A 19,995-nucleotide genomic window follows, 5' to 3' on the forward strand; every position below is an offset into this window, starting at 1 on the left:
ACATTCTCATGATTTCAAAAACAATCTCATGACTAATTTGAGTCCCTTAGCATTTGAATCTATAGGGTTGGCATTTACTTGCGTCCTAAGCATGGTGTCACACAAATCAATAGAAGATACCTGGGAGTTAGAAATAATTTTATTTCAGAATGATGAGAACATGGATATTAAATTAGGACAAAGTGACGCCTGTGTCAGACCTGGAAAAAAACAACATAAAATAGACTGTTTATTATTCATCTTCTGTCTTGTTCTAATGACTTTGCTCAGTATCAAGCCAATGATATGAACCATGCTGTGACTTCTTAGTCTTAAGCAGTCCTGAAGCAGACGGAATAAAGAAATTGAGGCCATCTATAACACATTTCAATAAAGCATGAAGGTGGTATTGGTTCTGCCACCTGCAGATTAAAGTAGCTGGTTCCGTTATAATTTGATAGAATTTTATTCCTGTTCTATTATTTCACTGTATTTTATTTAAAAGAGAATGAATTGAACATATTTAAAAATACATTGCCATTGTAGAAAAATGTAATTACATTAGCCTTCTGCTGATGTACTTCTGTCTCAATGACAGAATTTGTCAATTTTAAAGTAGGTTTTAATTTCCACTTAAGAAGAGTGGGTTTATATTTTTCTTAAATCACCTGTGGATCTTCCTCTTCTTGTTCCTGTGTTTGTATGTCACCACCATCAGAAATTAGTCTCAGGACCAATGATGAAATGTCCATTTATTTCAGTGGGACAAGTATGTCTTGTCTGGGTTTAATGTTTGCTGCCTGACATCCTACAGGTGTCTGAGTTTTGCGAAAGGACAAAGTGGAGACTAAACTGATGATTTGGTGTGGGTACTTTAAGCCTCCTGAGAAATGTCACAAAGGGCCTCATTGAAAAGCCTGTTGAAATAAATGGCAAAACTCTGCTTCACATCAACAGATTTGAGCCCACCCCTACATCTGTTAGATGCTTCAAATTTAAAAATTTACAATAATGTGGCATTTCAGAACTCACTGCAGTGTATCTCCAGGTACCTGCGTTGATTTGTTTCCTGTGGGGCATATGAGAAGTTGAATCAAGCTATTGTCATTATCTATTCCTGTAAATTATTGATATCTGAAATGCTGATGCTTCAGGCTGTGGTTACAGTAAGCATTAAAGCTTCCTGGAGTATTATTTTTCTTACTGGCTCTTGTCCCATATTCTGGCCTTGTTCACTTCCAGAAAAAGTAGTGATGAGCTGTGATTGACAGATCATTCTTGCTTGTGTATATATGATTACTGCATTCATTCCAGGAATGTCAGAGAAAATGCAATGTTAAATATTGATTTCAAGCAGGCAATGCTTTGTTTTAACCACAAACTTCTCTGTAGCTACAGTTAAATTTTAAAGAAGAACCTGAAAGTGTGGGTATTTGCCTACCTGCACAAAGCCAGAAATGCTTTTCCTAGGGTTCAGCTGCAGCCTTCCCACTCTTTGCTTTTCTGTTAGCCACAGAAAAACAGCAGCTATGACATTTGGAGAGTAGTAGGTTTGAGCTGGCTGTCCATGCCCAGAAGGAAGGAGTGGATTTTGTTTTGCTAGGAAGAGAATGGCCACTGCAGAGCAGGAAGGATCCACCCTCTCAGAAACAAGCAAACAAAGCAGAACAGTGATTTCAGAGTCTTTCTGAGACGTGTTGTTGACCTCATATGCCAACACCAGAGCTCTGATAGAGCTAATCAGTACTCTTCCATGGTGTGGAATACTGCATGTGCCAGAGAAACCTGAAAGCACAGTAGTAAATTATTGTGTGTAAAGCTTCTGGGAAAAATTACTCAACCCTGCTTTCCCAAAGAATTTTATTATCTCCTGTCAAAGAAAACATATTTACAGAAATCAAAGGCTCTGTCTCTGCAAACCTCTTCCTGTGTCTGCAAACCTCTTCCATGGACGTAAATACTGAAACTTTGGGAATGGTATAGGATACTAAGCAACCCATTTCATCGTTCACATCAACGGTAATTAAGAGTGCTTGGATCTCAAAAGCTTTAGTTGATTTATTTGAGGTCATACTGAAGCCTGTAGGTGAATTGATCCATGACATTTTTATGGGGCTAAAGCTGGCATTAGGTTAGGCTTTTCTTTTCCTGGTAACCCATGCTCAGATGGCAGGGAGCACTGGCCCCCTCCCAGCAAAACATTTAAACACAGTGTGGAATATGAGCATAAAATCCATAAAGACAGCGCTTGACCATTCCATGGGGACTCAGATTACATGTGAGCTTTGCTGGATTGAGCATGTGATGGGATCTCTCTGCTTCCTGGTAGCAAATGCAAGGAGAGATATTTGCCCTCCTAGGAGAAGGCATGAAATTGGCTCCAGAGTGCTGATAATCTCCCTGGAGGTTTTGAATGTCTTGGGGGTAGCACATTGCCCATGTGCACTCCTGAAGCACCAGCAATGTCACTGCAAATACGGCATTACTGACAGTCTGAGGCTCTCCATATTTTCCTTGTTTGAAGCACACTGCTGCCAGGACAGTTTGGATCCTTCCCTTGGCATCACCCTGCCTCCTGCTCTCCTGTGTCTCTGTGCCATCTATCCTGATCCAGAAACCCAGTGAGCTCTATCTGTGGGCTGTGGGGGAAGGGGAACATTGCTGTGGAAGTAACAGCTCTTGACATTCAACTCAAGGAGTGGGAAATCTGTCACCACACCTTCTGCTAACATGGACAAATCTCCCAGGCTTGAATTACACCCTCCGTCCTGAAAGCCAGGCTTAAGCGTCCCGCAGGAAGCTGACCTGGACTACCCCATGGTCACTGTACAGGAGGATATCTCACAAGGCAACCATATGCTGAAGCTGATGTAGAGGCTTGTGAGACAGGCTTCTCCCCAAGGAGAGTGACAGATATCTCGAATGATGTCTAACAGTAGCCAGATTTTAACTTATTAGTCTTGCAGAGCACTCATGAAGTCATGTTTTGCCTTATTTGATGTGGTGGAGTTAGCTTTTAACTGACACTGGTGATGCCAGCTGTCCATATATGCCAGCTCCTTTTTGACCACTATTTAAAATATTCCACGCTGTTCTTTTCCTATCCTAACTTGCTCATCCTTGCTCCTGTATATGATTATAAAAAGAATTTTCCTTCATCTTCTATTCATCTCTTAACTTACAAGAGCCAAATATACTTACAAGAATCTGGGTCTTTCAGCACTAAAAAGGGGGGAAAAAGTGATTATTATTTACTGCTCTTCTGATATCAGAATTAAACTGTGCCTTGCCAGGCTTGCTTAGCTGGCACTTGGAAGATTAATACACCCACATTTGGCTTACTCAAGTTACAGACTGTTTACGCTAACAATTTGGAGAAAATGACACCAGTGGTCTCCAAGAAGTGAAGTGCCAACACAACAGATTTTAAAATCTGCAAGAAATAAAAAAAAAAAAAATGAGCCTCAGTAAGAAATGAAAGCCTTGCATGCTGGATTAATAAGAGGAATCTTTTCACGGTATATAAAATACAATGTGTGTCCAGGACCTGCTTGCTAATCCAAAGCTATGCTGGAGCTAAAAAGTTTGACTTTTTCCATTGCTAAATATCTGGGAAACCCAGGCACACTAGTGTATTAAAACATTCCTTTAAAATGGCATTTCCTTGCATATATAAAGGTCTTTTTCCAATCAAATCTGCATTTAAATCCACATACTGAAAATGCTTCCGCACATATTTAATTCACCTTGTATAAATAAAGTCTTGTAAGATGATGGCCTTAAAATATATGTTTTTTACCTTTTTAGTCCTGACCTTGCATGAGGGAGGAATGGGATTTTCAAGTGTGCTTAAGAAAGTGAGTTATGCAGTTCTCCTCGTTTCTCATACTGGGGGCCCAATCCTTAAAGGTATCTTAAAAATTCTTACCAGAATATTTCAAGGAGGAAAAGAGTGTCTACAGCTGCAAGCCTGACAACACACACAGTTTTTAGAGAAAGGTAAATGTACTGAAAGAACCACCAAGAGAAAAATGGCTTAACAGTTGCAACTGCAAGACAGAGTGTACTTGAGTAAAACAGCATAATTGTACATGCCAAGTTCTCCAGTGCAGAACATTTATTTCTATATCCATGTTGGGAGGAGAAAGTGTAGTAAATTACTCACCCTCACCACCTTACAGTCCTTACACTGTGATTGTCCCAATAGTCTATAAAGAATATATTATTTGTACATGGGAATATGAGTTAAATAGGAGAATGTAAAGGACAGTAATAGAATTAAGGACCTCCAGTAAGTTTTCATCAGAATTCAAATGACCCCTTTATCAATAGTGCCCATATCATCCGTGTTTCAACACTATTTTTTATTCATGGCAAAATATTTAGCCCACTGGAGCAGTGAAAAGATTTTCTCTGAGAACATCATAGGCATGCTCAACTCCTAACCTTCCAAGTCACAGGCTGAGTTGTTTCCTAAAAGAATTTCTAGGTGGGGTTATTGGAATAACTTTCTTCTTTTATAAGTCCTAAATTCTCTCCTCAAGACCATGAAAACCATAGGAACATGCAATACCATGCAGCAACCCTGTTTCCAAGATTTCTAAAGAAGTTATAGAAATCCGTGTTTCGTCCAAAAGCCACTGAAAATTTTTCAACTGATTCAGTCTGCACTGTCAGCAGTTACAGCTTGAATGCTCTCAGGTAGAAACTTTCTCACAAAACCCTGTGACTTCCAGCTCTATCATGGTCTCAGTCATTTCTGAAAACTGCTTTCAGTGCCCTACTGTTGTCCTGACCTAGACCAACAGTGCAGCCCAAACTGGGCATTAATTACCCTGGCAAAGTACTGCTCAGAGCTACCTGGGGAAAGGGAGTCCTTAAAACAAAATGAAAGCAAACAAAAACAGTTGTCTCAGTTATAATGACACAAGCTGTGATTTTTGATGATTACTGATGAGGTGAAATGGGATGCTATGTATGGTCCCTAAAAATCTGTCTCTAATCTGAGCATGTCTAGTAAATATCAGTAAAACATTGGCATTATATACAAAAGCTGTCAGAGAAGCTCAACAGGGATATGTTGGTTAGAGAGAAGCCTTTAGCCACAGTAAAGCACCATAGGAGATAATATTTCCCTGTAGAGCATTATCTATGACATGGTAATAGGTCATGACAAATGATCCTTAACAAAAGCTAGGTTTAAAAACATAGGTCTCAATCTCTCCCTCGTGTGTTGAGACTTTCAGGAATTTTATGGAAAGATTATTTTCAATAAACTTTAATTCATAAAAGAGCTGCTCTTACAAATCCTCTTCTTGCTGACCCAGATAACTCACGCTGTAGGAGGTAGATCTTCAGGCACTGACAGTCTGTTATTGTGCCTTTACTTGCAGGAAACACTATCAGGAAACTCTATTATCTAAACATAAGTGGTGGACAGCCAAAAAATCTGAGGTATGACTCTTCATATTGCCACTCCTGGGCAGCAAGCACAGTGCCCAGATGCTCTGGCATCCACTGTGCAGCATAGAGAGCGCAAAGATGACAGAAAATGAACTCTGGTTTTGTTTAGCATCGTCAAAATTAAGATATTGGATGTCTTGAAATAGCAGTAGGCATACATACCTCTCTGTTTAAACAACACCAAAATGGAAGAGAAAACACTGAGAGAAAAGCCCACAGCCCCTCAATTTCAGCAGCATCTTACTGAAAAAACAAGTTAGAGAACAGAATGAGGGCTGAATACAGAAAGAATACATATCAAGATGGAGTTTAAGATGTTTTAGGAATGACTTAAATACAACCTGTAAGATAAAGTAAAATGAAAGTGAAATGAAATCTTTACGAGTATTTTTAATTGGAAAAATGGGAGCCTAAAGTACTCTCTTCTCATGATCTGAGTGCAGATCTTTGCATTGCAGTCTCTATCAGCCACCTTCACTAGCAAAAATAAAATTTGCTTTATTCCCATAATAGTCTGCTTGGGCTGCATTGCACATCAACAAGACTCATTGACTTAGTTGCAGTTATAAATTTTGTTCAGTGTCACTGAGAACATAAATTGAAGACAATGGAAACTCTGTGGATATAGCAACCATCCCACTTTATTTCACACATGTTTAATTTCCTTGTTTGGAAACCACAGAAGCTGGTTGAATTTACAGGACAGGAATTTAACACAAATGAGACCCCAAAATATAGAAATTAAGAGAAAACACAGATGTCTCTCATGCCATGTTTGAGGTTTATTTTACAAGTACATGAACTCTGAACTCCAGAAGAACAATCTTATTTATATATATAAATACAAAATGAGTGAGAATGGCTATTGGCATATATTGATGGAAGTTCTGGGGAAGAGCCCATATAATTTACATCTTATGTCCCAAATAAAATTTGCATTTATTACCTGCCTTAGATTTATTTAAACCTTATTCTTTCCATTGTGTTTTACCCTTCTTTCTTCAGCTTTCTTTCCTACTTCCTTCCTAAGCGATCTCATAGCTAGCAGGCCTCCCACACTTTCATGGTTCTTGAAGAACTGCCTTATTTTTTCTACTACCTTTTCAGTTCACTTATAAGACAGAGACTATGTGCTCTCTCTAGAATTAAATCCTGACTACCAGTGGCTCTGACAGCTCTACCTGCACATTTGATACCTTTTGACTTTCAGTCAGCCATAAGATATAGTGACAAGATGTTTGAGCAGTGAGGATGATAATGGATCAAAACAATACATGAATTCTTTGTCAGCATAATAAGAAAGCAAGAGTGATATTTTCCTACACTGTCACTTTTATGAGTAAGAACTCGTTGCTTCCACAGACTTCCTCGCTTGATTATGGGTGCCATATTTTTTGAAAGAGACAAATTGAAAACAATTTAGAGATAGCAAAGTATCTGTAAATAGTAAAATAAGATTGTACAAGGAAAAAGTCTGAGTTGGGCATGTCTGGTCAGGAAATTGGTTGATCTAAATATAATTTCTACATTAAGCATGTTACAGTCATGGTTGATTAATTTAGAGAGGAAGATAAGAAACCAAAGCTTCAAGCAGAGAGGGAAAATGTAACCTTGATATTAGGGGAAACTTCCCAGTGCAAAGCAAGATTGACAAAGAATAAACTTTCAGGAAAGACTGCGTAATAGCTCTCATTGCAGAAGCTCAAGGTCAGATGAGAGACCCTCACCTATTTAATATCAGTTAAGGAGAATTGAATCATACCTTCACTTTAAGAGCATGACCCAAACCCCAGTCTTCCACCAAAAGGTTCTCAATAATCCTCACAAGTAACCTATCTTAAGCTTTTGTCTTAATATAAATCACAAGCTGTGTTTAGCATAGGATTAAGTATTAGGATCTGTAAGGCTTAAGAAATTAGAATATTCTCTGTATGTGTGCAAGAACCAGTGACATTCCATTAAATGGAAAACTTCTAAACACTTAAATAGAACACACAGAAATGGACAGGACCAATAGCAATTTCTAAAGTTGCTTAATGGGGCTTAACTATAGACGGCCTTGTTGATAGATCACACCTGACCATCCTCTGAGCTTTTATAAAATGCAGATGCCTAAAAAAGCATTATAAATGCTGTTGGTGTTCTTCTTTACCTTTCCAGCCCTGTGCATCTGGCATTAAGTTTTGATAGTTGTGTTATTTAGGTGAAATCACTGCTCTGTCTTTCCTTAGCACACCAGCTGCCTACCTGGATAATATTTGGTTTACTGCTGGGATTCTGTCTTCCTTCAGAAGGTAATAATACTCTTCCCAAATACTTTTTCCTTAATTATTTTTCCTTTAAATTTCCTTTAATTATTGAGTGACTTCAGTGGATTTACAGGAAAAGGATAATAATATCTTTATACATTACTTCAAGTTTTCTGATTCTGCTTGAGCTATGTGATCTATGCTGTATGTTGCTGTCACACTTGAGTTTCAGATAAACTTTCTAAAAGAGGAATAGAGAGAAGTGTGCTCTCATTGAAGCAAAATACATAGATAAAAATGTGATGCTAGCATTTAAATACATCTAACAACTTAGAAGCACACTAACAGAGGAACTGTTAAACAGCTTTTGCATAATTTATTCACAGGATTGCAGGTATCTTGTAAAATGTTCCCTCTGTGCATTGAAAGCTTGTTTGCAAAAAAAAAAACTAACCTAAACCAGCTGGGCTGCCCTTTCATTTAAATAGATGAGAACTATTAGGTAATTGGTGTAAAGTCTTCCTAGCCCTGAGGTTTATCTCTCTATGTCTCTGGAAAAGAAGAAGTCTGGCCTGTGTCAAGTTAAAGCAAAAAGCTGTATGTATCCTGAATGTTGTATAATGCTATCCAGGTGTCCTTTCTTGCCATTATGGAAAGCAAATTTCTGTCTACCTTTTGCTTTATGTAGGCTTCAAGCCCTGAAACATACAACACATGGTGCTTTGGGTCGGTGTAGTAACAGCCAGCTACAGCAGAATGGAAAATAAATCCTGTAAGGACAGAAGAGAATCACAAAATGTCAATGCCCCAAAGATGTATAGGCTCCCTTCCACTGAATCCTCTTGACCTTTTGAATGAAGACAGGAAGAGCAGGAGCAAGACATGTGATGCTGAGATTTTTGGTGAAGAGGAAAAATGTGGATTTTCCCAATCAGGTGGCTGTGTATTTCAGCTGCAGGGATTTTGAAGAACAAGCTGTTAAAGGTTATGCAAAGACTTAACCATTTGGCATGTTTAACTGAGGGGTAAATATTTTGTGATGAAGGAAGCATTTTTAGATTGCAAATGGATGTATTAGTTGTGGTGTTGTGCATCATGTGCTCAGCCTTGCTGCTCCTCCAGCACTCTTCCCACCCTTCAGGTGTCCCACCATCTTGTACCTAATGCTGTGTCAGACTTCAGTGCTGCAGTATTCAGGATGTCTAGTTGTTTGCTGGTAAAACAGCAAAACATGGTAAAACATGCTGCACACCTGTAGGTGTACATCTATAATTAAGATAAAAACTTAATGTAGTAGCAATTGTGTGCAAACACAAGACTCAGACCAACTATTTTATTTCTTCTCCAGAGAGAAAAAAGGAATTTTCTCTTCAAAGCTCTCAGAAATTTTCTGTTGGGTTTATAGGTTGGGATCTTTTCTATTTCCAGTGTACTTTTGTGAACTCCAAGGTCAATTCATGCAGGTTGAATTAGATAACAGTGTCTAGAGAGAGGATGACTCAGTTTATTTGGGTGGCACAATATGAGCTACTCATAGTCCCAAGAGTTTCTCTCAGCATGTCAGGGATTTGCAGGTGATATTTCTGCTTGTCTGTTTCCTGTTGTAGCTTTTCATACTGTTAAAAAAAAAAAAAAATCTAAATCATCTTCACCTGGTTTATTGGGGAATAAATTGTGAGATTGAAGTAGTTGTTTATAATGAAGAGGAGAGATTTCTGTGTTCTGGAGATTAAGGATTTATTTTATTTATTGTTGAATCTTTAATGTGTATATTTGACACATAACCCAATATTTCAACAATTTTATAGCATCATTTGAGTAGTGTGAGTGTGTGATGGAGACCTTGGAATGGTATCAGAGGTGGTGCCAGGCTGCAGGGGTGGATTGTAGCTTGAAGTGAGGCTCCCTTGGGCTCAGCCTTTCCAGGCAGGAAAGCCACAGAGCTCCTGTCCCACACTCCCAGCTCATGTTCCAGGCTTGCCAGGCTGGTGGGACCTGCTGTGCTGGTGGAGCCTGCCTAGCTGCCAGAGAGCTTGAAAGGATTGGTGCACAAGAAGGGTGGAATACTTTCTTTGGGAGAGGTGGCACTGCCCTTCAGAAGGGACTCAGCAGGAGCCACCTTAGATAATAAGCATGTCAACTGCATTTGCTGTAAGTAATGTCTCCTTAAAAAGGTTGTAATCTGCATTAAGAGTGGCTAAAGTATTTTTTTCCCTTTTAGGAGACAGACATGAATTATTGGATTTTATTTTTTTGTAATTTTTTTGTGGCTCATTGTTGCTAAAAGTAGAGTAGAATTCAGCTGCCTTCTTGCTCAGGACAACTTACAGCTTCTTTTCAGCTGAACTTAATGCAATTGTAGAAGACTTGCTGACATTTTTGTTAGGAGACAAGCATCCCAATAAATAATCTGGAGAGTAGCTCTATGATAGGCTGAGTCACTGTTTTCTGAAATAGGCCAAAGATCATCTAATTTATATGCCTGATCTTCCATCTGGATGTCTTTAAAACTCTTTAAAACTTAAACTGTAAGAGAAAATATGCCTGATCTTGTCTCAGTTCTGAGCAAAGAGTTTTGATTCCTGGAATTGGTTGTGCCATTAAAAAGAACACGTGGTGTTTTTTTATGAGGGGATCAAAACAAGTGAAAGGGGGTGGAAAAGAAGGGCATAAGCTAATTGTCAGGTATTTTAAGTCAAGAAATGTACATCTGTTGATTTGTATTCACAAGTTATCTAGCCATGAAAAGAGTAGGTGAAAAGAGAAAGCCTGGTAATTGAATAGTTTATTTTCAACAGCTTATCAATGAGTCTTCAAATGCCCTTTTCCACTACTGACAGTAATTTTTCTTATGCTGGCAGTATGGTTTCCCTTGTGAGTTAGAGTCTCTGCCTGGCTTGAAGTTTTTCTGAGTCATAAGTTACACATCCCCCTATCTCATATATTTACTGTGGCCCTGTGACTACCTTTGTCTAAAAAGGTTTTAGAACTAGATTTTTGTCAAAGGAGTCATTTAAAATTTCTGTGAACCCTTTCCTCAGAAACTTCTTTAGCCTGTCCTGTATTTCCTGCAGGAACTTTCTGATAGGTGTATCATAGGGGCCATTGGTTAGGTTGGTTTTCTTTAAAAAAAACAACCACCCACAAATTTCATGAACTTTGGAAGCTTTGTGTTTGAAAAGGACATAAATAGTCTGTGATAGTTATAATATTCAAGGCTCTTTACACAATGGCCAATTTCTGTCCTTCATATCTGGCTTCCATAGGGGTTTTCTAAATTTAGATATATTTTTCTTCTTTTGGAGCTGAAACCTACAAAATAAGAGTGGCCTTTTTCCCATATTAGTCAACTCTTTGTCTTCCTCTTGAAGAATTTAATTTTTCCTTTTATATCCCTGCTGCTTGTTTGTTTATTTAGGAATGCTAATTTAAAACTGCTTTTCATACACTTTGAAAAAAAAAATGCTTTACTTCTAAAATCATGAAAATGAAACTGAACCATTACCACGAAATCAGCAGGTTGTGCTGCATTAATAATGGGTGTGCTGAATTAATAATGGGTGTGCTACATTGACAGGAATTTATGCAGTAATATTTTATTGCTTCCTAGATCTTCCATGGAAAACTTTAGTCCTGTTCAGATAAGAAGTTTTCACATTTTTAGGTCAATTTGAGGGTGGTGTTCAAGTTACAAAAAAAATGCACTTTTCTGAACTCCTTGGTAATAAGAGAACTGAGATTTCATTTCCAGAGGAAAGTCAAAACTCTGACAGACAAGAGCTTTGAATGATGATGGCTGTCCTATCAGTTTCACTTTATGGCTTTCTGATCTGTGCAGCATGGTCAGCTTCTCTCTACAGGAACCATGGAGGGATTAAACTTCTATAATTTTGTTCACTTTAACTCCAGATTAAATTAATTTAAAAATATCACACAACGCCTGAGAAAGTCAGCTGAGGAACATATATTATAAAATGTGCACAAAATAAAATAAAACCCAGGAATTTAATGACTAATAGTACCTTTATAGAAATAAGAACACCTCTAGCTCTTGTTTTGTCCATTTTCTTACTATAGAAATTAAACAAAATGGATTTACTGGAACATGTGTCTGATGTGTTTGCAATCAAAACCTAGGAACTCATCCCTTAAAAAAAAAAAGGGGGGGAGGGGGAGTTGGGGAGAAACCTCTGCTAAACTACTGTTTTATAGGGTTGCCTGTCAGCTCTGTGGCTCTTCTGTACTTCTTTCTTTGACTGACTGAAGAAATGGATGTTCCATGATTGTTTATTCCTCATGCTGGCAACACAAACTTTTTCATGTAACTTAAGTATTCTTTCTGTCTTTTAGCAGGGATAAGGTTTGCCTCAAGGCTTATAAACCAAATTGACATCTCTCTCCCGTGCAAAATGAGTTGTAGTTTTAAAATTGGATTTGTTTTACTCATGTGGTTAGTAGTGTCATTCTCAAAACTTGAAGAGATAAACTGTGTTTTAAATAAATTGCAAATACAGAAAACATGAACTAAATTAAATGTACTGCTCACTTCACCTGTGAATACAATACTCTTCTGGAAACTAGCTATTTTAAAATCTAGGTTAGGATTATGTTAGATTTTCTTCACTACAATTGTCCAAGTAATGTTTCTGAATAGAAGTGGTATCCAATTATGAAGCAGCCTACGGCAATTTGCATCATGGAGCTCAAAACATTTATAATCTGGATGAAGGAAATGAGAAAAATACGAAGGAGTTTCTTCTTAAATACTGAATATTGAAGTATGCACCATTCGTACTTTCCAAAACTGCAAAGTAGAATAAAAACAGTTTTTATACAAACTGATTCATTATGCCAACAATGCATCTGACCTAGTTTTAGAACTTTTCCTTTCTTTTTTTTTTTTTTTAATACTTCTGCACTGTCAGAACACCAGCACAAGCCAGTAAAATGATTAAAGCATTCTTTCTAAATTTCACAGGATGATGGAAGTATACCACAGCTGTGATGGACAGGAATGATTTGTACCAGCTGTGATAAGGTTGATGTGAAAAAAACTGGCAGGCCACACTTTCACTGGTTGAAATAAACCCAAAAAAGATCTTTGACAATACTAGTGTGGTCCTGAATGAGAGAAAAGGATGTCTTTTCACATCTTTTTAAAAAAGGAGAATATTTTCTATGAAAACTAGCAAAGAAATGTGGTATCAAAAAAAATAAAAAAATAAAACTTTGGCATTGAGTCTTTAAAAATTAAGATTCCTTTCCCTTATGCCATGCAGACATTTTATACACTGAGAAAATCTTTTCTTTCCTGTTATTGGCAGAGCTGCTGCACTATGTAACACCATCTTTTAATTCCTTTTGGTCGTCTTGGTAAGCTTAGAACTCTTTTTATGAAGGGTCTACAATGCAGTGCAAACAGAAGTGTGTACCATAATCTTATGAGTAAATGAATGTGAGTATGAACTAAAACAGATTATTGGTGTTTTTATTGCTTTGTATATTAAGTGCAACCTTAAGGAATTAATACTAAATTACTTCTCCTGAATTTCACTGATAGTTTGCATCTGTGCTACATTGTTTTAAAATTGATTTGGTCAGTTGCATAAGTGATCAAGACATGGACTAGCAAAATAAATAACCAGTGATATGTTCCATAGACTTTTTTTTGTCCCCTTGAAGTGAGTTAATTGAAAACAGTATATAGGTATTGACTGGGACACCTAGCCACTGTATGTTTTAACAGAACCCATAAAACCAATCATGATTAAATTTAATAGATCAATATGAAATTTACTAAAGCTCTGTTAAACTTAAAGCAGTTAAAATCAATAGATAACCTACTGCAAACAGATACAGAGGCCCTTGATTGCCAACAGAGTTAAACATCTCCTTGTAAAGAGATGTGGGTGTGGGGTGGAATAGAAAGCTCTTGTATGTCAGCAGAATTGTCAGTGTCATTGCTGCTCTGGGAGCTCTTCTTAGGAAGAAACACATTTGGGAACTACTGTGATGACCTGATTTGACAACAAAACCATATAGAAAGCTGCGGGCATAATCTTCATTTTTAGGTTCAAACCCAGATGTTTCATGCTGCCCGCTACTTGGTGTTCACAGCTGCACAGCTCCTCTCACACTGTGGCTGCAGGTCTCTGCTCAGTTCCAGCAGGCCTCACTTCTGCATCTTTAAGCTGAGCCATATCCCAAAGTAAAACACCACCAGGATTTGAGAAGGTTTGAACTTCGATTTGAAAACAGTCTCTGAAGCACATATCTATGATTTGTGCTAGTTTGGTTGGTTGGATTTGTTTTGGTGTTTTGTTTTTTGTTTGTTATTCTTTTGTTGGTTTGGTGTTTTGGGGGTGTTTTGTTTGTTTCAATTGTTATTATTATTTATTTCCGGACTTTTTTTATGCTTAAAGCCCTAAACACTTGGAAATGCTCACAGAATAAATAAAGCACTGTTAGAGTTGCACTTTTTTGTATATTGCCAACTGCTCTACCTGGGCAGTTGTGAAAGGTTCTGTGTGCCCATACCTAATTTTAAACTAGGGTGGATGCCTGCAATGCTGCATGTCTCATCCCAGGATTTGCTGTGTTCTGCAAAGAATGTTCTGAACTCTGCTGAATGATGCTGCCACCATTACACCAGTGTTGGTGCCCAACCTCAGTTTTTGGTTGGGTTGGTACGAAAGGCTTGCAGGAGTTTCTTCCATAGATTGCAAACTGAACATGTCCATGCTAGCAATTGAAGTTTTCACTGATTACACCCATAAATCACAACTTGTGAATATTATGATTCCATAATTACAAATGCTGTCCTGGTTGCTCTTTTTTTTTTTTTTTTTAGCATTAGTATTTTCTGTGTTTCTAGGTGTTTATTGGTTAAGAAACTGCCAAGCAACTGGTTGTCTAATTCTAAAAGCTAAGCTTGGCTTAAAGAAATAAATATTGGAGTCCCTGCTTTTAAAATTTACTTGATGTTTGTAGACCTTCTGATCTCCATGGAGACCTGCATGTTTCCCTGAGGATACTGACCTGTGTGCAGGCTAAAGGGATTAAAACAATACCCGGGTTTTGGCTGCATCTATACAACACTGAAGGAGAATGGGAAGGCAAGAGATGCAGTGCTTGAAATAGGTACAGTGATGATTCTATTCATCACTGAGGAACATCTAACTCCATTTGGATGAAAAAATGTATTCAGAGAATTGGCCACTTAAAGCCAAAAGTATAATTCAGATTGGCACAGCCAAACCAAGGGTGCACTGCTCCTGCTTAGTGAATAGCTTCATGATTCAAGGAAATATTATGTGTAAGAATAAAAGTCATTTCACTTGGGGCCAGCAATGTTTTCTGGGTTATTTTTCTTTTAATGTAAGTTAAGTGAAGCTAAAGATATATTTTGTCTTATACCATGCTGGAAAAGATGGGTTTTCATAATTTGTTAGTCATCTTTCCAGAGCTTCTCTCCCAGCATGTCCCTTAGAGATGCACACTTTGGTAACACAAATACTGTTCTTGTATGTTGTATCACTGAATGTCAGCACAAACCCTTCAACAACGAAGAAACCATGGGTTGTAACAAAGCAATAGGACCATCCTTTTTCCCTCAGTTATGTGTCCAGTTTCCCCCAGTTGTGCGTCTTACGGTAACTGGGAGAGAAATTCTTATTCCCAGATGTATATTAAATCTTTATAATAAAAACATTTTTTCTGGTTAGTTACAATTTAGCTCTAAAACAAAACCCTGTCACTAATCACTTTTACAAATCCTTTTTCTAGGGCTTGAGCCAACTCCCTTTGAAGTCAGTAGAAGTCTTTGAATTTACTGAGAGTTAGTACAGGCTCCTATATTTTAAGCAGCACTTGGTTGATTTGATTAAAAACAACAAAAAAAAAAACCAACAAAAAACAGCTTAGAGTAACTGCACTTACACACAGCACTAAAACTTTCAAATAACAGCCTTCTAATAAAATCTTAATTTCTAAGACATGTGAGCCTAATTATTATTCATCTGTGCTTGCATGCTGTGCTACCTCTTGCAAAGCTTTCTGCCTCATATATCATGTTGTAATTAGTAAAGTGGGAAAACACATTCATCTCTTCTTCAAAGAAAAAAATCACACTTTAATCTTAAGTACATCGTAATTGGCAAGAGAAAGAAAGAGTAGGGGAGGTATCTGAAGAGTACCTCAAGGATTTTGCATGGCCTATCTTTTTATTGGGGAATTATTGAGGTATAGCTTTTATTTCTGTATTATTAATGGCTAGAAAAAATAAGGGAGAGAGGCACAAAGAAAGGGGCATGAGGACCATTATGAGGAAGCATCAAACCAAGAAGAAACACCCTGTATTGGGAAGACATTCTCTCCTTCCCTTTTTGGAACAAAACCCTGTAAATTGTTCAAAAATAGTAATGCTACTTATCTTACCCACAGGACTGTCTCCCTAACAGAGCCAGCAGGCTGAGGTAGCAGCTGATTGCTTATGGAAACATACAGAACAGAAAAAAATATTTTTCTAAATTATAATTCCAATAATGAGACTACATAGTGATCCATGGGCTATTCTGAGAGTATGCAGAAATCCAGTGGTCTAATATTTGTGAATTCCTGATTAAAATTCCTTGCTTCTTTGTGAAAACAGCCAGTAAGACAAAAATGCAATACTTATTTTTACAGCAATGAAACAGGGGGATGAACAAACCTGCCTCAGTAAAAAGCTTGAATATGGTCAGTTATTCAAATATATAAATCATTTGGGGCTACAATTTGATGTTGTTAATTTCTCTCTCAGTACTGTAAAATGATCAATGATCTAAGAAATATTCATCTGGGCTAAATATTTAACAATAAGAGCACTGTGGGTATATATTTTTAAGTAGTGTAAAATGAATGCGAGGTTAAATATTACTAAAATGGGAGTAAAGAATGATAGGGTATGTTTCCCTGGAGTCAGTTTACTGAGGGTCCCAGAATACTTTAAGCAAACTTTAAAGCTCATAAACTCTTTAAACATTATAATATGCTACTTAGAAAAAAATAGGTCTGGGAGCTTAGCTTAGGACCAATGTTTTTAAGTTACTTGCCCAAACTTAAAGTAGTCTCAGATGAAAGCAATATTTCAGATTTTTTTTTATCTTTCCCTTCTATCATATCAAATCCTGGAACCAAAAGGTTGTCGGGTAATGCAAAATAGTACCTGTCTGTGATTACTGAGGTTTATTCTGGACTTTTGCAAAGCTCAAACTGCAACAGAGACAGCTGAATGTATCGTTAGCACAGTAAATGACTTTTTTGCATTATAGTGAATTGAAAAGGCCCCAGATTTAGACTTCAGTTTCTCTATATTTTAGCTCTCCAAGTCAGCAATTATAGCAAACTTCCATCCCTTATGGGTCTGGCAGTGTGTTCTCAAACTTTTAAGCTTCCATCATCTTCAAATAAAAAATAAAATTAAATTTACATTTGTAGTCAGGTTCTGGAAATAAGCCAGCTTGCACTTAAATAGTCTATTAGGGAGCAGAAAGAATCAGACAGAAATTTAGCTAGAGGAGAAGCCTCAGCAGATGAGTCCCAAGGCTTGCTCATCCTCTGCATGTTTAGTGTTTCTGTATCAAAATCATGACATTGCACTTTTAGGGTTGACTTCTCCTCACTGGGATTAGAATACACTTTTGAAAATACTTTATTTAGGTATTATGACTTTGGGTAAGCTACTCAAGTGTTTTGCAGCCTGAGTAGAAGTGCTGGGACACATATTTGTCTGTACCAGAGGGCACACTGTTGTGAAGGAGCTGGGGTATTGGCTGTGCACTGAGGCTGACAGGAAACCCGTCTGCCCGACCTCTGAATATCAGTGTTACATTTTCTCTAGTTTTCTTTAGCTGCACTGAGCTGAGTAACTTGTGTTTGATGAAAGATACCTATGTGCTTTCTTCAGTAGCAGGCTGCAGCTCGTTCTACCCATGCTTTGAAGTTGTTGTAGGTGGGTCTGCCCTACAGGAGCAGGTAGCTGAGGAGTGCTTTAGGGCAGCAGCAGATGGCGTGGGGGTGGCCTGTGTGCTCTCCAGAGGGTGGTGGGCACTGCAGTGTCTCCAGGCATTTCCCCTAAGCAGACATATTCTGCCTGGCAGTGATGAAAAGAGAGGAGGGAAGTTATGTCTCCTTGAAACTTGTTTCAATGGTTGACCAATTTTCAAACATCTTAGGTCAAATACAAATTTGTTGAGTATCATCTTCCAGGTATAGGCAGAACCAACACCTAAACCTTTCTTTTTCCCTGCAAAGGAGAGAAGATTGTTATGAAGCCACATCTTACACTGCTTTCTGATAGTATAAACTGATAGAGGTCTTTGACTGAATGATGGTTTCTGGTCTTTCAGTATTTTTTCCTTCTTTATCCTGAATTTTTCATTATTTTTTTAGAATTAGAGAGAGAATTTTAGAACCAGAAATTAAAGCTTTCTGGTTATAATTCAACATACGCTATGTGCTACAGTCAGGACTGTATCTGTCTGGAAAAAAACAAAAACCAAAAAACATAAGAAGGTATACATTAAAATATGCAACACTGTATTTCCTGCCTCACCACTCTTTGCTATCTTCACCAAAGGTAACTTGCTTTGATCATATATCCATTGACCAAATACTAAATTACACTGATGCACACACAGCCTTTAGTTCTTGGCTCAATGAATTTTGGTTACCAGGCTTACCCTTTTAACAAAATGAGTCTTGTTACATATGAATATCTTTGTTCAGTAAAATAAAATGAATCAGTAAATTTTAGCTTATTAGGCAAAATGTTGCATAAATGAATAAAAAAAAAAAAATCCCTATTTGCTGCTATAAATACTTTACAGAGAGTAAATGCTAAATTTGATCTAACATTAAATAACAGTAACATCACTTTTTTTAAACTTTACAGTACAAACATATTGATAGACAAAATTAATAACTTGAATTTTAGTCCATCATGGGATGTAGAAATGTAAAGCCCTAACAACAAACAGAAGAGATATGCATACCATATACCTCTGCTTCAAAAACACAAAGTGCTTTCCAGCAATTTAGGGGATGTACTTTTACTGCATATTTAAAATATTTTGAAATATTTTGCAAGGAGTAATATGCTAAATGAACCCCAAGCTGAATTCTTCACTAGGCTTGCTTGAATCTGTGTTTTCAGATTGTTTCATGGGTTTACAACCACTGTAAATCTACCAATATTGTTTGGGCTAAAATTCTGGTGGTTCCAGCTTCTTCGGTCTTCTGGAGGCTTCTGGGGCTTCTCTAAGTGGGTTTCAAAAGGTGTCAGCATTCAACAGTTTTGGTATACAAACCTGGACAGCCTTGAAAGTGGCATTTAAGATCACATGGGACAGTGGGGGTGGATAGCCTCAACCTGACTGTGGTTGCAGAGGATAGACCTAAATTCTTGGTAACTTTTTCCTGGAGAACAGGGTTAGTGAATGGAATCCTTTCCTAGTAGTGAATATGGATGTTGGCTTTGTATGAGGGAAGCATTCAAGTTTCATCAGACATTGATTTCCTGCACAATGCTGTGAGCACAGGGAGTAAGGAAACTGGAGCTGTTATGAGTGCAGCCCTTCACAGCTTTGTCAGTGGTATTTCAGATGATTTCTAGATTACAAGAGTTATCATGGAAGTGATCTGAAAGCTACAAAAAAAAAAAAAAATCAGCACCCATGCTATTGCTTTGATTAGAGTTATTTTTTCACAGATTTTCAAAGAAAAAAAACCCAGCAAATATTTGGGAATTGAAACAAATATTACCAGAAATTGTAATGCCATGCTGATTTCCTCCAGGGGACATAGACACTATAGATCTGTCATAGTGCAAGTCCTTTCCTGGAGTTGATAAGAAATGACAAAAATGCTATCATTGTAGGAAATTAGCATATATATTGTTTAATGATTATATTTTTTTAGGGATGGAGAACTTTTTTGTAAGAAGATAGCACAGAAATATAACTTAACTCATAATAAGGCTCACATCTTCACTTAAATCTTGACTGAGCTGTCCCATCCTTTCTTTTGTAGACTGAGTTTTAACTTTGTCCTCGTACCTCTACTAATTAGTTTACCTTCTAATGCATAAAATTATTTTCCTCATCCTACTTGTGTCTGAACAAGGCTTTAAAGTCAGATAGGCTGGTAGTAACCACTGGTTACAGCTCCAAGGCCTGGAATCAACCTAATTCCTAAAGTACCCATATTTCTCCAGTCCAGTCCAGTGTCATTACTGGACATAAACACCAAACACCTCAGTAGTTAA

General features: G+C 37.5%; 1 long non-coding RNA gene across 1 annotated transcript; it reads left to right on the forward strand.

Annotated features, from left to right (window-relative positions):
- The first annotated feature begins 7,575 nt into the window (after window positions 1-7,575).
- Window positions 7,576-12,200, forward strand: LOC147655548 (uncharacterized). Its single transcript, XR_015288905.1, has 2 exons — window positions 7,576-7,736; window positions 8,380-12,200. It is a non-coding gene; the product is annotated as an uncharacterized LOC147655548 (long non-coding RNA).
- Window positions 12,201-19,995: the final 7,795 nt, after the last annotated feature.

This window comes from Cyanistes caeruleus, chromosome 1 (assembly GCF_971803275.1).
Source record: "Cyanistes caeruleus chromosome 1, bCyaCae1.hap1.1, whole genome shotgun sequence".
Lineage (NCBI taxonomy): Eukaryota > Metazoa > Chordata > Aves > Passeriformes > Paridae > Cyanistes > Cyanistes caeruleus.